This window comes from Microcaecilia unicolor, chromosome 1 (genome assembly GCF_901765095.1).
Source record: "Microcaecilia unicolor chromosome 1, aMicUni1.1, whole genome shotgun sequence".
Taxonomy (NCBI): Eukaryota; Metazoa; Chordata; class Amphibia; order Gymnophiona; family Siphonopidae; genus Microcaecilia; species Microcaecilia unicolor.
In genome coordinates, this window is record NC_044031.1 from 119,330,394 (window position 1) to 119,351,007 (window position 20,614).

The following is a 20,614-nucleotide window of genomic DNA, read 5'->3' on the forward strand; positions in this document are numbered from 1 at the left end:
ATGGAAATTATGACCATTTTACAGTCACGCTAAAAGTAGCCTCAGTGTGCAAGTAACCCAAGCACTAAAAATAGCACCAGCCACTTTTTAGCGCAGCTTTGTAAAAGGGCCCATTAATAAAGGGGAAGGGAAAAGGGATGGGATTTGATATACTGCCTTTCTTTGGTACAATGAAAGTGGTTTCCATATTATATACAAGTACATATTTTTGTACCTGGGGCAATGGAGGATTAAGTGACTTGCCCAGAGTCACAAGGAGCTGGTTTACAGGCCGCTGCACTAACCATTAGGCTACTCCTCCACTTTGTTGAGCAATTCCCGAAGTTCATTTTATTTCCTATGAAAATCCTTACTGACCAGAGCCCACCAAAAAAACTGGTGATTCCACCATTAGACAAAAAAAAATTCTTGTGGGCAACTAGATCTAAACAATGTAAAAAGGAAAAAACAGAAAACTAGATAAGATTTTCCTCTTACATTCAAAACCAAAAATCTGTGGTCAATATAAAGGACATTAATGTGAAACATGTCCTTAGACCTGGGTTCTCAGCCCAGTACTCGGACATGTCAAGCCAGATTTGTTTTCAAAATACCCACAATGTATATGCATGAGATAGATTTCCATATAATGAAGGCAGTGTATGCAAATTTATTTATTTATTTGTTACATTTGTACCCCACATTTTCCCACCTATTTGCAGGCTCAATGTGGCTTACATAATACCGTAAAGGCATTCGCCAGTCGGTTGATAACAAATTTATCACATGTAACATTAGATTTATCACATGCAACATTCATTTTGGATATCCAGAAAACCTGACTGGCTTGGCGTGTCTCACAGACATGTTGAGAACCCCTGCCTTAGACCAATCTCTGCATACTTGTTCCACTATCATGCTGTTGCTTTACATGGAAGGGAAAGGGAACGTAGGTAGCGGATTCTAGAGATCAGCCAAGACTGGGGTTTGGTACGCCTTACAGAATGGAGAATGGGAGGAGCGAGAGTATCCAGGACAGAGAAGAGAATAGTATTAAAGGAAGAGACAGCCTCATTGACAGACTTGGATGGCATAGAGGGGCATAATCGAAAGGGACGCCCAAGTTTTGCTGAGGATGTCCTCGCAAAACATCCCGATGGAGGGGCGGGGAAACCCGTATTATTGAAACAAGATGGACGTCCATCTTTCGTTTCGATAATACGGTCGGGGATGCCCAAATCCTGAAATTTAGGTCATCCTTAGAGATGGTCATCCCTAGACTTGGTCGTTTCTGATTTTCGGCGATAATGGAAACCAAGGACGCCCATCTCAGAAACAACCAAATGCAAGCCCTTTGGTCATGGGCCAGCATTCGTAGTGCACTGGTCCCCCTGATATGCTAGGACACCAACCGGGCACCCTAGGGGGAACTGCAGTGGACTTCAGAAATTGCTCCCAGGTACATAGCTACCTTACCTTGTGTGCTGAGCCCCCCAACCCCCCCTCCAATACCCACCACTGTACACCACTACCATAGCCCTTATGGGTGAAGGGGGGCACCTAGATGTGGGTACAGTGGGTTTCTAGTGGTTTTGGAGGGCTCACATTTACCACCAGAAGTGTAACAGGAAGGGGGGGGAATGGGCCGGTTGAGGACGTCCATGTGTTAGGCACGCCCAAGTCCCGCCTTAGCTACACTTCCGACACGCTCTTGGGAACTTTGGCCGTCCCTGCGACGAAAAGCAGTTGGGGACGTCCAAAATCGGCTTTCGATTATACCAATTTGGGCGAACCTGTGAGAAGGACGCCCATCTTCCGATTTGTGTCGAAAGATGGGCGTCCTTCTCTTTCGAAAATGAGCCTGATAGTACATAGAAACATAAGTTGACAGTGTTAATTTGCAATCTTGAAAATCTGTCTGCTTTTTATTTAAAGATTCTTGGTCTATGATCTTTATTGCAAATTCGCTATCAGGATACCCTATCTTCCCTGTTATTGTGATATCTTTGAAAGATACCTTGTTCCAAACCATGCCTCTCAGTTTCTTGCTTTAATATCCTCTTTCAGTCTTCATCTGTGCTTCACTACCCCTACTCACCAGAATGACCACTGTCTTGATCTTGTTTTCCTCTCCAACTGCTCATTCTCTAATTTCTGCACCTCTGTGGCCATCATCTGATAACATCACACTTAAACACCTCCCCCCCCCACTAGTCCCATCCAATCTTCACCAATTCATTTAGGAATCTTCAGGCTATTGACCCTTGCCTCTCTCCACCAGTGTTTCATCCCTCTTCTCACCCATCTTGAGTATTGCGTTCAGTTCTGCTCTTAGAAAAGGCTCAAAGAAGAGCGACCAAAATGATAAAGGGAATGGAACTCCTCTCATATGAGGAAAGGCTAAAGAGATTATGGCTCTTCAGCTTTGAAAAGAGGTGGCTGAGGGGAGATATGATTGAGGTCTACAAAATCCTGAGTGGTGTAGAACAAATAGAAATGAATCGATTGTTTTATTCTTTCAAAAGGTATAATGACTAGGGGACACTCAATGAAGTTACATGGAAATACTTTTAAAACAAATAGGAGAAAATATTACTCAACAAATTGTTCAGCTCTGGAGGATGTAGTAACAGAAGTTAGCGCATCTGAGTTAAAAAAAGGTTTGGACAAGTTCCTGGAGGAAAAGTCCATAGTCTGCTATTGAGAGAGACATGGGGATGCTACTGCTTGCCCTGGGATTGGTAGCATGGAATGTTTCTACTATTTGGGTTTTTGCCAGGTACTTGTAACCTGGATTGGCCACTGTTGGAAGCAGGATACTGGGCTTGATGGACCTTTGATCTGTACCAGTATGGCAACACTTATGTTCTTACAAGAGTCAGAGAGATCATTAGCATGAATGATACATTCCCAAGAATGAGGGAAGGAGATGAATGTTCAAGAAAGAAGGAAAGCTAGGACTCAAAGTCAGTAATAAAGAAAAAAAGGGACTTATCAGGCAGCCAATAAATTACTGCTACTCAGAAAGGTAGATGAGTGAATAGATAGGTGTAGTGGACTTCAAAGGAAGAAAAGCAGTGAGACTGAGGTAGAAGAAAAGGTTGAAATCTGCAAGAGGGTGAGAGTAGCAGCTCAACACTACCTCCATGGCCAACAAGGCAAGGAGTATGGGAGAAAAGGTAACCTCCATGATAAAGGGTAGCATCTGAAACAGTCTTCAAGTCAAAGCCAAGCAGAGTACAAGAATAAAGAGGTCGTGAATGTTAGAAAGCTAGATGGAGACAAAGCGAGCATTCCACAGGGCACTTGAAGGAGAGGAACAGAAATAAGATTGAAAACATTGTGGTGTGACCTGCACCAATATGGTGAGAACTGATTTTGAGGACTAGGATTGGGACTGAGATCCCCAGCAGAGAACAGGAGAAGGAACAAGAGAGTACAGAGAAGAGTAGTAGAGGCATGGAGACAGCAACAAAGATGAGATGCGTTCAGACAGAATGGAGGTGGTTGAATGAAAGGAAGAAAATGTTGAAGCTTCAGAGCTGAAAAGAAGAGAGAAGACAAAAGGGATAGTGAGGTCATGAAAGCAGAAGGTGGGCAATATGGTCCTGAGGTATGCAATGGTTTCATATGGAGGAAGAGATTAGAAAAGGACAGTATCAAGAAGAGAAATTGTACTGGAGCCCTTGGAAAAGGGAAAATAAAAACCTGTAGAAATAAAATGTTGATGGCATTCGGCAACTGGAACAGAGGCCCTGAGTGGATCAGAGTGGACTTGGGAGTCACCCCAGAGAATGCTGGGACGAATATGCAGATGGATGCAAGATCTTCACAGCACCAATTAGAGTGGGATATGGGCCTGGGTCCTCTTCCTTACAGTCTACTGCACTGACCACTAGGCTACTCCTAGGACCTGCTTGCTGCTCTAATAGGAATGGCCGTAATATCTGAAGCTGTCATAAAGCCTGGTATGTACTGTCACTGTCACATCTTAGGGGGCTGGGACAGGGTCAGTGACCATTGGGGGAGTTATGCCTTAATCACACCAGTAGTCATTAGTGTTGGAATGTAATTGTATTTTACATGCATTGCCTGTCACCTATTATTTCTCTGTGATTACTCTGTGACCTCTGATGTGAATTACTTAGAGAGGTCACACAGCTATGCAACTTCCTGTGGGGGTTAGACACAGCACATGCAGCACATGGAGCACATGGAGCTCATGATCTCTCCTAACCTGAGAGGATCTATGGTGGTGTGAGCATCCATTACCATCTAAGCACATGGAAGGAGCTGATAAGACAAATGTATAGTAATATGTATATATAAGCCTGTCTGATTATAATCTAACTACAAACTGTGAGTAAACAGATGTTTTGTTACTTCAACTTTAAAGTGACTCAGCAGTGAATTATTCAGGGGTGAATGAGAGAGAGATGAAGAAAGAAATTAACATTTCTAAAGCTGAAGCTGTGTGTACTAAAATCTGCTAATTATTTACTACAAATAATCCAACAAAAGGGTTATGGGCCCAGGTCCAGGAATTGAAAAAGAAGAGAAATATTACCAGGCAGAAAAAAAGGCCACATTTTTCTCTTAAGTTTTAAAGGAAAGATTCAGTCTGTCTCTCTCTCCCCCCACACAGCAGACAGAAGGCTAAGAAAATGGCTGAGGGAGGAAATTCACCATTGTTCTATTCTCTCAAGGTGCCTAGATTAACTGAGTTTAATTATCAGCCGTGGGAACTAAGATTCATATGTCTCCTTCGAGCAAAAAGATTAAATATATGCTTAGACCAAGACAGAACAGCTGAAAATATGGCTGAATGGGACAATGCAAACTATTATGTGAAGTGCATGCTTTTGGAAGCTCTCTCAGAGAAACAAGCCATATTAGTGGAGGGAAAAGATACACCAAAGGACATTTTATATAAACTGAGAACTATGTATGCAACTACATATGCAAAGCAGCAACCAATTTGGCTGGCAGAGTTGAATGAAACCAAATTAAGGGATAAAAGTAAATGTAATGATCACATTATGCATCTTATGTCTTCATTTCAAAAGCTAGAACTTTCTGGAATTCCCATGTGTGATGCATTGAAAAGAGCATTTCTTTTTACCTCACTATCAAAGAAGTTTGATGTTTTTAGGTCTGTAAATGAGGCCATTGAAGGGCAATCTTTTGAACAGGCAACATCAAAACTAAGGCAGGAATGCATAATAAATGATTCTGAGGAGATGTGTTCTCAAAGCAAGTCAGAGAGAAATGAAACAAATTTCTTGGCAAAGAACAGAGGAAGGCGGAGCTATGGGAAAACTCCACCCAAGGGCAAGCTGATTTGCTACTCATGTGGAAAGGAGGGACATGTATCTAAATGGTGTAAGGAAACACAAAACACTCCCTCTAACTCACCTAAGCCAATGGAACTAAAGAATTTTCAAACCAGGAAATGTATGAAGGACAAAGATAAACACAAGGGCTTTCTAATGACAGAAAAATCTTTGACTATGGTAAATAATAATTCAAATGAAAGTACTTGGATTTTGGATTCAGGGAGCACATGCCATTTAACCAATTGTAAGGATTTCTTTCAGGAAATGTGTCCAGAAGAAGGAATTCTTAAAACTGCAAACGCAGGGACTGCTAAGATCCAAGCAAAAGGTATTGGATTCTTAAAATGCAAAGTGTCTAATGAAGTTAAAGAAATTCCTGTAAGTGATGTCTTGTATATTCCCCAAGCAGTTTGCAATATGCTTAGTGTATCTACATTAGATAAGAAGGGATTTGTGATTCATTTTGAAAACAGTAAGTGCACAATCTCTAAAAATGATGAAGTGTATGCTGAAGCTTTTATGCATAATGATGTTTATAAACTGAGCATTTCAGGTGAAGCCTCACATATGGCGCAAGTAAGGAAGAATGATGGTAAATGTAGTCTGGAAATCTGGCACCGCCGCCTGGGACATCGTGATTCTAAGGTGATCCAGGATCTTTACAGTAAGCAACTGGCCACCGGCATTCAGATAAGTGCAGATGCTGGTAAAATGGAGAAATGCATAGACTGTGTTACTCAAAAAGGTGTGAGACCCTCATTTCCTGCATACACAGGAAATAGGAGTAATAAAGTACTGGACTTAATACACAGTGACTTATGTGGACCGTTTAATATCCCATCATTGGGAAATAACAGATTTGTGCTAATATTCTTGGATGATTTCTCTAGATATTGTGTGGCCTATTTGCTGAAAGAAAAAAGTCAAGTCACAGACATGCTGAAGAAATACGTAACCATGGTGAGCAATAAATTTGAAAGAAAACCAAAGGTTCTTCAGACCGACAATGGTGGTGAGTTCACTTCACAAAGCATGCGCACATTTCTAGAACAAGAAGGCATTCAGCATATCACAACAGTAGCTTATACACCAGAACAAAATTCTGTTGCAGAGAGAAAATTTAGGTCACTTGTGGAAATGACCAGATGTATGCTGTCAGATAGCAATCTCCCTAAAAGACTATGGGGGGAAGCCATTCTCACAGCAGTGTACCTACAAAACAGAATGCCAACTAAAGGCGCTGAGCGCACACCACATGAGACATGGCATGGTAGGAAGCCAAACCTGTCACACATAAGAACATTTGGAAGTACAGCATATGCTCATGTACCAAAGCAAAGAAGGCATAAGCTGGATTCCACAACAGAAAGGGGCATTTTAGTTGGCTATGCTCCAGGACACAAAGGATATAGAATTTTGAATCTGAAAACTGGCATTGTTGGCATAAGACATGTTACATATTTTGATGAAAACAAAAGGGTTGATAAAGGCTGGATTATCCCAGATGAGCCTTATCATCCAGAATATGAAACTAGAACCATAATAGACATGCCAGTGTATATAAATGCCATACCAAGGCAGATGTCTGAAAGCAACTCACCTGTATCTAACGAGGAACAGGCAGAGGAAGCAGACACAGAAAGGATCATTGAAGAAGACAGTACAGTTGGAGAAGGGGAATCAATTGGAGAAGTACTCTCAGATTTAGAGGATGCGGAAAGGTCAGACCAACCTGTTGTCAGACGCTCATCCAGGGAAAACAAAGGTGTTCCACCCCCAAGACTGTCTTACCTAACAAAGTCAGCAGAAGCTCAAGAGCCCTTAACATGGGATGAGATTGAGAAAATGCCAGCAGAAGAAGCTGCTGAATGGCATAAAGCTGCACAAGAAGAAATTGATGCATTGGATAAAAATAATACTTGGATTCTTACAAAATTACCTCCTGGCAAGAAAGCTATAGGATGCAAATGGGTATTCAAGTTAAAAAGGAATGCACAAGGAAAAGTGGAAAGGTATAAAGCCAGATTAGTCGCAAAGGGATATCTTCAAAAATATGGAGAAGATTTTGATGAAGTGTTTGCACCTGTAGTGAAACACACGACAATAAGAACACTTCTGAGCATTGCAGTCTCAAAAGGCATGCAAGTCAACCACATTGATGTGAAAACAGCGTTTCTTCACGGAGATATAACTGAAGACTTGTACATGGAACAGCCAACAGGTTTCATAAATACAAAACAAAGACAGCTAGTGTGTAAATTAAACAAAGGTCTTTATGGATTAAAGCAAAGTGCAAAATGTTGGAATGAAAAATTGCATGAAATATTGACAAATTTAGGATTTAAGCAAGGTGAAGCAGATAAATGTTTGTACACTAGGTGCAGAAATGGACAATATGCATACATTTTAGCTTTTGTTGATGATCTGCTCATTGCAAGCAAAAGTGAGCAAGAGTACAAGGACATTGTAAAGTGTTTAAACCTCAATGTTGAGATAAAAGAACTTGGTAATGTGTCATACTATCTTGGTATAGAAATTGAGAAACAAAATGATGGTTCTTATCTTCTAAGCCAGAAGCAGAAAATAAATGAGCTTATTGAAAGTTTAGGTATGCAAGATGCCCAAGTTGTAAGCACTCCCATGATCACTGATTTTCTGAAGGATGAAACAGTAAGAGAACCTTTACCAGATAACATCCAATATAGATCAGCCATAGGTAAGCTTTTATATCTAGCTACCACATACAGGGCTGATATAGCAAATGCAGTAGGAATTTTGAGCAGAAGGGTCAGCTCACCTACCAAATCAGATTGGACTGCAGTTAAAAGGATGGTAAGGTATTTAAAGGGTACCATTGATTGTAAATTAAAGATTTCAGCCAATAGTAATCCAAAACTAATATGTTACTGTGATTCAGATTGGGCAGGGGATCATTCTGATTATAAATCCACAAGTGGATATGTGTTTATGTATGGAAATGTACAAATTTCATGGGCCAGTCATAAACAAAGTATTGTGAGTTTGTCTTCTACAGAAGCTGAATATGTGGCTGTATCGGAAGCGTGCAGAGAACTGATGTGGATTGAAAAACTTTTACTGGATTTTGGAATAGCTGAAAAGAGACCAATCCAGATAATGGAAGATAATCAGAGCTGCATCCGACTGTCACAGAATGACAAGGTTCAGTCACGCACCAAGCACATCGCAACGAAATACCACAACGTGCGAGAGTTGGCAAAAGAAGGGTCATCAGTCTACACTATTGTCACACCAGTGAGATGACAGCTGACATCATGACCAAACCGTTACCCAGAGAACATTTTGTGAATCTGCGTATAAAGCTTGGACTTTGTATGAATAAATAATTGCATGACAGTTATGCATGAGAAGGGGTTTGTTGGAATGTAATTGTATTTTACATGCATTGCCTGTCACCTATTATTTCTCTGTGATTACTCTGTGACCTCTGATGTGAATTACTTAGAGAGGTCACACAGCTATGCAACTTCCTGTGGGGGTTAGACACAGCACATGCAGCACATGGAGCACATGGAGCTCATGATCTCTCCTAACCTGAGAGGATCTATGGTGGTGTGAGCATCCATTACCATCTAAGCACATGGAAGGAGCTGATAAGACAAATGTATAGTAATATGTATATATAAGCCTGTCTGATTATAATCTAACTACAAACTGTGAGTAAACAGATGTTTTGTTACTTCAACTTTAAAGTGACTCAGCAGTGAATTATTCAGGGGTGAATGAGAGAGAGATGAAGAAAGAAATTAACATTTCTAAAGCTGAAGCTGTGTGTACTAAAATCTGCTAATTATTTACTACAAATAATCCAACAATTAGGGCACCTTTTGGTTACTAAAGGGCCCTTTTACAAAGGCACATAAGGGCCTATGCGTATCCAGCATATGCCACATCGGCATTACCGTTCGGCTACCACGTGCCCTGAGAGGTATTTCCGAATTTGGCGTGCACCAAAAACACATGGTAGAAAATATTTGTTTCTACCACAGGGTGCCCACCCGGCACTAAATGGCAGTTGGCATGCGCTGCATGCTTACCGTGTGGTTAGCACATGAACTTTCCATTAGGTCAATGGGTGGTGGTAAGGTCTCAGGCCGAAATTGACACACACTGGTTTCAATTGTAGCGAATGTCCATTTTTCAGCCCCTTAAAAAAGGCCCTTTTTCCTAGACACAGTAAAAAATGGCCCATCACACACCCAAAAGACACACTCACACTACCGAAGGCCACTTTTTACTGTGGCTTAGTAAAAGGACCTCTTAGTCATGATTGAAACAAGTCTAGCCAAAAACATCTTAATTTTGGCCCTAGAAGTTTTCATTTTGTTCCATTATTGCAGAAAAACATCTGTCTTCTGGTGCCACTCATGCCCTTTGAAATTTGGACGAACTGTGGAGCAAAGCATCTAAAATAGGGGTGTTGAAAATCACAGCTTGGATGTTTTTGAGAGAAAAAGTCTTTCTGTTAGCTTATGACAATTTTTGGATGTTTCTTTTGTTTTGAAAATGAGCCCCATAACCTCCTTATGACTGAAAGCCGTTATGAGGCAGAAATTCAGCTTGATTTAAGCCATTTAAACCATGCTGAGCTGGCCAACTGCTAATAATCAGCAACATTTAACTATGCAGGTGCCACTCAATATAGGCTATGACCATCCAGGCACAATTCAGGCAGTACCGGAGTGGTTCGGAGGTGGAGCCAGAAGATGTGTGGGCACCAGTGACATTCAGTGCCAGTGCCTGCATACCTAACTGAGCAAGTTGGATCACAGAAAAGGTAGTCCTAACTTTCCATGGATAGGTATGAAGGTATAGCACTAAATATCAGCTTTACCCATACAGGGCTATGTTCTGTATATGGCGCCTTAAAAATCGGTGCAAAAAAAAATACACCTAGGTGTATTCTATAAACTACACCTGCATTTAGGCACAGTTTATAGAATACAGCTAGCGCCCATCCACATGACTAAATTTGGGCTTGTGCCCCCCAAATTGGATCCAGGGCAGGGCCGTGCCGATGCGGTAAGCGGGGTAAGCACCGCAGGAGGGCGCCCACCTCTGGAGGGCGCCGCCGCAGTGCTTACCCTCGCCCCATGCCACCGAGGCCTTTAAATCTTTTACTTGCAGTCGCAGCAGCGTCTGTGAAAACGGAGCGCTGCCGACGTCTCCCTTCCCTTGCACTCGTTGGTTCCCTCAGTGTCCCACCTTCTTCTGACGTCAGAAGAAGGCGGACACTGAGGGAACCAAGAGCGCGAAGGGAAGGGAGACGTCGGCAGCGCTCCGCTTTCACAGACGCTGCTGTGACTGCAAGTAAAAGATTTAAAGGCCCCCAGGGCGCGCAGCGATCATCTTCACGGGGGGGGAGAGGGGCGCGCGCGCGCGCCAACTGTTCTTCTGCGGGGGGAGGGGGGGTGCCAACAGTTCATCTGCGGGGGGGCGGCATAGACCCTTGGCACGGGCCTGATCCAGGGCCCCTGGTTTGGCTGGCGGGGGTCCCCAACCCCTGCCAACTGAAGTCTTTCGTCAGCGCTGTTCTCTGCGCATGCTCAGTTTCACTAAAACCGAGCATGCATGCAATGTGAGAGGAAGCAGGGCAGGCAATGCACAGAACAGCGCTGGAGAAAGGCTTCAGCTGGTAGGGGTTGGGGACCCCCACCAGCCAAGGTATGTGGGGTTGCGGCAGGGAGGCAGGCCAAACTGTGCCCCCCACACTTTGAGCTCCGGACCCCTCCCCAAACATTGAGGTCTGGCTACTCCCCTGATGTCAATAATTGCTTGTTAATTGGCAATTATTGGCACTGTTTGGTTGTTAAGATGATTAAGTTGCGTGTGCTAATCAGAATATGACCTGATTTGCACACACAACTCAAGTTACACTATACAGAATCTGGGGGATGTCTGGTTGCTACTACTGACCCAGATATTCAGTGTTTGTGCCTGAATATGGCTCTGCATTGAATATCCAGATCTATTTTAGATGACATTGGTTAAGCTTCTGGCTGAATATTGCACAACACACAATATATATCTATATAATGGTCAACTTAGGTCTTAGCATTGTTTCTAAAATAACAAGGGATCAATTTAAACTCTGTACGTGACTAAAGATTTCAACTTCTGCATATGTCAGAACAGATCAAATGAGACAGTCTGTCAGGTTAAGGACCTTCGGCAGAAATAACAGTCATACTCCAGTGTAAGAGCACAATGGATTTAATCCATAATTTATTAGCCAAACATACATAGCATTCTGACTTGTATATATGCAAGACAATGCTATACAACAAATTCCCTGTGTTCAGTAGCCATCTGTACAATACAATTATTCAACTGATAGAGCACAGATACAAGCAACCATGGGGATCTCCAGACATCAAGTCGCCAGAATGATTCCTGGTGTCCCCACACCTTTTTGAATCCCTGATGACCAATCCAGATGCTCAGTGGTGGAAGGACAATTGGATTTTTCCCCAGACTCTTAAGCAAATCCAGTTGCTGTCTTTGCTTCAGCCATGCTCTCCCTGCACAGAAGGCAAAAGTAGAGACTAATAGACGATTCACCACTGGAGACGTGAGTCCAACAGTCTTTATTATATCAGAGATAACGACCCGACACAGGCCGTGTTTCGACGCTAAAAAGCGTCTGCATCAGGGGTCAATAAATACACCAAGTAATGAATGCAAAACGAAGAGTCCTACTTGTATATGTGTTGTCAACTCACTGATCACGTAGCACCAAATAGAATATGCTGGATACAAACTATCAGAGCTCTCCCTGCAGACATTAGCAGTTTCTTTGCCAACAGGCCCCAGTCAGACTGATGTAAGCATTTGTGCCCTGACCATATCAGCTAATACAGCTGAAATAGGACACTACTTGGTGGCTACACAATCCAAGTCTGACTGTTTCCTTATTTGCCATTAGAAGTGGATGTCTGAAATAGTAAACAGTGCTGCATCCACATTATTAGCTGCACTAAACATTATAGAAGAGTTTAGTTAAATTTAGAACATCTAGGGTAAGTAATGTGTAATTGTAATACATTGTTCTTTGACTATTTTTCCCTGTTCATGTAAATACACTGTTCAGCTGAGTTTGACTGCAGTATTCATTGCTAAAATTTTGTACTTTAAAGTTAAGGGTCAAAGAATGAGAAACTACTCCATCATGACAACAATTTTTCTTTAATATTTGTTAAGAGATACAGGATTCTTCACAAATCACGGTTCCAGTTTTCAAATATTTTGTGTGGATCTGTTGCTGTTGTTGATTTTTTAAATTTAAATCAGATACAGATCCCCATAAAAGCTATGCGAAATGCAGAGCCTTTTGTAAAATACTTATGGACGCTGGCAAATACCTGTACATTCACCAGCACATACAGCCTGATTTTAGGTTGCTACATGTCCAGGACAAGAGCAGTGTCACTTGCAAATTCTCCCCTAGAGTGTGACTAAAGTTGAGTGTGCAAATACAGTCGTATTCTGTATTTGCGCATAAAACTTAATTAGTTAACAAGCCACTCAGTGCTGATAATTGCCTCTTAAGCGATTATTGAGACTAATTGGCATTAATTAGAATTTATGCGCTCAACTGCCTAAGCATATTCTGTAACATGATGCACCTAAATTCTAAGTCACATGGAGGGGCATAATCGAACGGAAACGCCTATCTCCATGGGCGTTTATCTCAGAGAACAGGTCTGTGAAGGGGAGGGCCGAAGCGTATTTTCGAAAAAATGGACGTTTTTGAGCTGGGCATTTGGTTTTTTTAGCGATAATGGAAACTACAAACGCCCAGCTCAAAAACGTCCTAACCCGAGCCATTTGGTCGTGGGAGGGGCCAGGATTCGTAGTACACTGGCCCCCCCTGATATGCCAGGACACCAACTGGGCACCCTAGGTCAGTGCAGTGGACTTCAGAAAAAGCTCCCACATGCATAGCTCCCTTACCACGGGTGCTGAGCTCTCAACCCTCCTCCCCCAAAACCCGCTACCCACAAATGTACAACACTACCATAGCGCTTAGGGGTGAAAAGGGGGCACCTACAAGTGGGTACAGTAGGTTTTGGAGGCCTCCCATTTACCAGCACAAGTGTTACAAGTGGGGGGGGGGGGGCCTGGGTCCACCTGCCTGAAGTGCACTGCGGTACCCACTAAAAGTGCTCCAGGGACCTGCATACATGCAGGCCTCTAGGACTGGTTGCTGCTGTATAACATTGGCACACCAGTTGACACCTGAAGACTAATCTCTCCGAAAATGTCCTTTGTTGGAATAAGCACCTTTACTCACAGTTAACTGTAGATCAGAGGTTGTGCCCCACTGGCAACGAGTCTCCCTGGTACTGAGAATAGCAGTAGGTCAGAGCTGGCACAATGCTGTACAATGCCCTCTTTCAGCCACATTCAAAGTAAGAACTAAGTTCTCTAACGTGGCTACCACATGAAAGGGATCTAAAACTGGTTTACAAAAATGGCCACTATCTCATGGACTACCGGAAACAAAACTGGATACACTCTGACCCAGTAGGCAGGGGGAAAAGCACCATGGGAGAAGAGCCTACCAACTACCAACATCGTGAGACTGTAACACAAGCTAATGAAACCAATACCCTACACCCACCACAATGCAATGCAGATGTGACCCTGTAGTGCACCCGAGAGCCACATCTGACCCAGGGAAAGGCTGTCAGAGGATAGAACACATTCTGCTGTCATGGAGGTGGGTATGGCATTTGAGGCTAGCATAGAGGCTGGATAAAAGTTTTTAAAGTGGGAGTTTTTTTGGTGGGAGGGGGTTAGTGACCACTGGGGGATTCCGGGGAGGTCATCCCCGATTCTCTCCAGTGGTCATCTGGCCAGTTGGGGCACTTTGTTGGGACTTGTTCGTGAAAAAAAGGGTCCAAAATATGTGACCCAAAATCGCGGCAAAAACGCCTTTTTTTCGATTATCAGCTCAAGACGCCCATCTCTCCTCGGCTGATAACCACGCCCCAGTTCCGCCTCCAACACGCCCCCGTCAACTTTATTCATTTCCGCGATGGAGTGCATTTGGAAACGGCCAAAATCAGCTTTTGATTATACCAATTTGGGCGCCTTTGCGAGAAAAACGCCCATCTCCCGATTTGGGTCGAAATATAGGCGTTTTTCTCTTTCGAAAATAAGCTGGATAGTTGAAAAGTAGGAGTGGTCATGGTCATTTCTCAAATCTATGCACATTGTAACAGAATATGCCCGATCTGCACATAATTTAGGCATCGACATTTACACCAAGTTTCACTTGACGTATCTGGCCGCAACTAAATTTAGTCATGCGGATCCGGACGCTGGTTGTATTCTATAAACCGCATGGAACTTTAGGTGTAGTCTAAAAAAATTTAAGCGTACTTTACAGAATGTGCTAGGCGTAGTTTTTTTTTCTGTGTGGAATTTTCAGGCACCATATATAGAATCTATCCCTCTATGTGTAAATGTTGGTGAATGCATGTAGGTAATGATTTTTTCAGCAATTATGCATAGACCTGTATTCCAGAAAATTATATGTGCCACCAATTAGCCAACAACATCCCAAACAACAAAATTTTTAATTCTAAAGGCTGAATAAAGTACTGGGGAACTTATACATGCCATTGAGGAGGTACAAGCACTGACTGGGAACATTTTCTAATTATCTAAACCATGCCCAAGACGTGACTCCTTTGAATGTAGACATCTTAGGCCATCTACACAGATTAATTGCACGCACATTCAAACAGCAATTTCAGAATGCTGCTATCTACATATGTCAATGCTGCTGTTTTCTTGAGTAGATACTATGCAAGCCTTCTAAAATGAACTCCATAGCCATGTTTCTGTGTGCAATCAGAGAGAACATAAGTTCATCCAGGCTGGGTTAAAGCAGTGATCCTCCAAGGCCAGTATTCTGTTTCTGAAAACAGGCAATCTGGAAGCAGCCAGCAGGTCCTAATGGAGAAAGCCGTGCCCTGTTACTCATTCCCAGAAGAACGAGAATATCATCTCCAGGCTTATGTAACAACGATTAATGGACCTGTCTTCTAGAAACTTAGCTATACCGTTTTTTTAAATCCAGCTTTGCTAATAGCCTTTAACCCATTGATAACTGGAAAAATCTTACATTTCTGTTAAATGTGCTACCAATCTGTTTCATGGAGTTTTCCTTAGTAATCTGTTTTCCACCATTCACAATCTTATACATCTCTATTGTATTTCCCTCTTGGTCTTCTCTTCAAGTCAAGAGAATTCTAGCCTTTCATAAGGGTGCCATCCCCTACCTTTTTAGAAGAAAATAAAAAAAGAGCAACAGAACTGCACACAGAAGTCAAGGTATGGTGACACCATAGATTTAATCAGAAGCATCATGACATTCAGAAAAAAGGAATAGAGAACACAACTGAGAATAATTTGTAATGTTCTATTTACTTTTTTTTGCCTTCTACTGAGTGTAGGATGAAGATTTCATTGTATTGTCCACAAAAAAAAAAATCCCAGGCCCATTTGCAGAGCTTTAGCTTTTGATGTGAAACTCATCAGCACTATGGACCCTTTTACTAAGGCGTGCCCCAAAGTGGCCTGTGCTGGTGTAGGCGCATGTTTTGGACATGCGCTGGTCCATTTCCTCAGCGCGCCTGGACGTGCGGCAAAATTAAAACCAGCGTGTGTCCATTTTCGGCCTGAGACCTTACCGCCACCCATTCACTTAGCGGTAAGGTCTCATGCGCTAATCGGGTGGTAAGCGCCCAGCAAGCATCAACTGCTGATTACCGCTGGGTAAGCGCCACATGGTAGAAACCAGAAAATATATTTTCTAACACATGTTTTGGGTGCACGCCAAAAATGGAATTACCTCCCTGGGCTGGACGGTAGTGCCAATTTGACACACGTAGGTGCCTATGTGCCTTTGTAAAAGGGCCCCTATGTAAACAAAGTTGGTATTATATTTCTCTATGTGCATCACTTCACACTCATCCACTTTAAGAGGCTTGTTTACTAAAGTAAGTTAGTCACTCACCATGGGTTTGACACAGCAACGGCTACCAGGCATGAAAAACTACTACATGGTAAAATCCACTATTAGGTGAAAAATGCAGGGTGGGGCAGGATCGGGGCAGAAACAAGAGTGTGGCCAGCGATGACACTATTACATGATACATAATTGCACAGTTGTTGTCCTGAAAGATGCTGCAAAAAGAAAAAAAATCTTATGTTTGGAGGAAAGGGCTCCTCGTGGTGGTGGTGGTGGGGAGGGGGGGGGTCTTACCTCGGGAGATTCAACTCTGGCCACCTTGCTGGGCAGACTGGATGCACTATGCAGGTTTTTATCTGCCAACATTTACTATGTTACTATGTAGATGTCTGGATTGGGGAAGTGGAGAACCAAGGGGAGGTTATTCTGGGAGGGGATGCTATTTGGGGTGAGAGGTTAGATTGCACTACTATAGCGCTAATTTATTTGGATTTAAAACAAAAAAAACCCTTTTTGCACCAAGGCCCATGTCTCAAGCCTTGGCAGGTAGCGCAGGTATTTTTTTAAATTTTATTTCCATTTTGCTCACACCTTTTTCAGTAGTAGCTCAAGGTGTTACATTCAGGTACTCTGTCTATTTCTCTGTCCAAGGAGGGCTCAAAATCTAAGTTTGCACCTGAGGCAATGGAGGGTTAAGTGACTTGCCCAAGATCACAAGGAGCAGCAGTGGGCTTTGAACTGGCCACATCTGGATTGCAAGGCCAGTGCTCTAGCCACTAGACCACTCCTCCACTCACATGTAGTGTCTGCCCTGTGCTCAGCATCTACCCTGCACTTACCACACAAGCTTTCTGCTTAACTGCACTTTAAGGGTCCTGTTTACTAAGACAAGTTAGCGTTTTTAAGGAACCTACAATTAGCGCATATGCCTGTAACGTGGCTTAGTAAACAGGGCCCTAAGTTTTGTACTGAAGGAGCAGTAATTATAAAACTCACACTTAAATAACCATGCCCCTACATTTCAGCCACTATTTAATTGACCACTTCCTTAGACTTGCAAGATTCTCATACATTTTCTCATGTTTCAAGCACTATGAATAATGTTGCCCTCTATCTCCATCCATTCCTATTCTTCCCCATTATCCCTTGTAGGTTTGCTGTATTAGTTTCATTTTACTACATTGGCATCTGCCTCTGTGGTGCATTGTAAGCCACATTGAGCCTGACATTGTTGGGAAACTGTGGGGTACAAATGAGATAATAAATAAAATAAATAAAAATTTGCAGATATCATTACCTCACTCATTATTCCATTTTTCAAACCAAGAAATAATTAAACACCACTAGTTCCAGTATTAATTCCTGGGATGCACCACTGGTCACCCTGTTAATCTATGTCTTAAAATGACTGATTACTTTTGGGAAAGAAAAGGCTTCATATTCAAAAGTACAACAACATATCTGACATAAAGCTTATAGAAATAAATGATGACTGAAAGACTTCTATGAAGCTTCATAAAGTGCAGACAGAAAGGTTTCATTTCTTTACGGTATTCATTTCTCCCTGCCTAACATCCTACCTTTGAAATCCAAACTCTCAGACACATAAAATATGATAGCAGATAAGTCCATTCTTGACTACCCAATTTTATTCTTGATGAAATACAATATAGTCCAATTGATTTCTGGCTTTCCCTTCACTTCCTTATATATGAGCTATAACACTGAACCTTTCAGAACACAGAAGACAAAATAAGGGCACAATTCATCCCATCTGAACCTTAAAAACATGTTAGTGAATAGTGGATTTGGGGGGAAAAACAGTAAATTAAAAAAAAAAAGATTATGCAGAGGCCAAATGTCAATAGAATGCATAACTCTGATTATCCCTTTTGCAACAACAAATCACTTAGGCAAGATCAGTCACCTGTAAAAAGCACAGACATTACTGAGCATGTGCAGGTCATAATCCAGCTTATATTCGAAGGAGATCGCCGGCCATCTTCTGACACAAATCGGGAGATGGCCAGCCATCTCCTGAAGCCGGCGAAATCGGTATAATTTAAAGCCGATTTTGGCCGGCTCCAACTGCTTTCAGTCTCAGAGCCGGCCAAAGTTAAAGGGGGCGTTTCGGAAGGGTATGGGAAGCAGGATGGAGGCGGGCGGGGGCGTTGTTAAGACATGGCCGGCTTCAGCTCATAATGAAAAAAGAAGGCCGGCTCTGAGGAGCATTTCGCCGGCTTCACTTGGTCCATTTTTTTTAGGGCCAAGTCTAAAAAAAATGCCCCAATTGACCAGATGACCACTGGAGGGAATCAGGGATCACCTCTCCTTACTCCCCTAGTGGTCACCAACCCCCTCCCACCCCCACCCCCACCCCCTCCAAAAAAACAACTTTTTTTCCAGCATCTATGCCAGCCTGAAATGTCATACCCAGCTCCCTGGAGCAGTTTTTAGTGGGTGCAGTACACTTCAGGCAGGTGGACCCAGGCCCATTCCCCCCTACCTGTTACACTTGTGGTGGTAAATGGGAGCCCTCCACCCCCCCCCAAAACCCACTGTACCCACATGTAGGTGCCCCCCTTCACCCATAAGGGCTATGGTAATGGTGTAGAGTTGTGGGGAGTGAGTTTTGGGGAGGGATTTGGGGGGCTCAGCACCCAAGGTAAGGGAGCTATGCACCTGGGAGCTATTTTTATTTTTTAATTTTTAGAAGTGCCCCCTAGGGTGCCCAGTTGGTGTCCTGGCATGTCAGGGGGACCAGTGTACTATAAATGCTGACCCCTCCTACAGCCAAATGCCTTGGATTTGGCCGGGTTTGAGATGGCCGGCCTCAGTTTTCATTATTGGCGAAAACCGAGACCGGCCATCTCAAACCCGGCCATCTCTGACATTTGGCCGGCCCCAACCGTATTATAGAAACGAAAGATGGCCAGCCATCTTTTTCGATAATACGGTTTGGGACCACTGTTTGCAGCGCCAGCCATATAGATGGCTGGCGCCGTTCGATTGTGCCCCTCCACATCAGCATAATGTACAGGTAAGAAACCAAAAAATGCCTGCCCACTCTTCACTTTATGAAACATCAGTTTAAGCTGAGGCCACTTACATATTCTGCATCACATATCATTTCAGTTTTTGTAGCTAAAACTAACTACTGTGCAGAAAAAGGTTGTGAACCCCAAGAATAATAATTAGAATGAAACTTCTTACCAGAATTTCCTTGTTTAATTGAAACCGGTCTTTACATTTACATCATTTCTATTGCATAAGAAAACAGTTATGTATTTTTTGAGATACAATTATGTACAAAGTTGGAACAATGAGAGGGGAGGAAAAGAAAAAGGGGAGAAAAATATACCCAAAGATGCTTGTCCTATATGGGGAAGAACCTTGACTCTTCCAGATATCACCCAAGTGGTATCAGCTTTGCTATACCCTGGATCTTCCTCTGTTCATTAACAGCTCAACTGGATGAGTTCCTTCACTAGATCAGCCCTTCTGCTGGATTTACTCAAGGGAAATTTTGCCTCAATAATCTACTACTTTTCTTTGAAGGGGCGAATAAACATGGATAAAGGTGAGTAAGTCAATATTATATATCTGGATTTTCAAAAGGCATTTGACAAAGTACCTCATCAACAAATACTGAAGAAATTAGAAGGTCATGGGATAGGACATAGGCATATTGTGGATTAAGAACTGGTTAACAGATAGAAAACAGAAAGTAGGGTTAAATGGCTAGTATTCTCAATGGAGACAGGTAGATAGTGGGGCTCCCCAGGGGTCTGTGCTGGGACTGCTGCTTTTTAACATATTTATATATGATCTAGAGATGGGAATAACTACTGAGGTAATTAAATTTGCTGATGACACAAAGGGCCCTGTTTACTAAGGCGTGCTAGCGTTAGCGTTTTTAACACACCTACACTTAGTGCACGCGCTAACCATGTAGGCGCCTATAGGGATATTGTAGGTGCGTACACGGTTAATGTGCATACATGGTTAACGCGCACTAGAAATGTTAATGCACCTATAACACGGCTTAGTAAACAGGGCCCAAAGTTATTCAAAGTTTTTAAATTGCAAGGGGATTGTAAAAATTGCGAAAGGACTTTATGAGACTGGGAGAGTGAGCATCCAAATGACGTTTAATGTGAGCCAGAGGAACCCAGACAATATCTAAGTGATGCAAGGTTCCACATTAGGAGTCACCACCCAGGAAAAGGATATAGGTGTCATTGTTGATGATACGTTGAGTCCCTCTGCTCAGTGT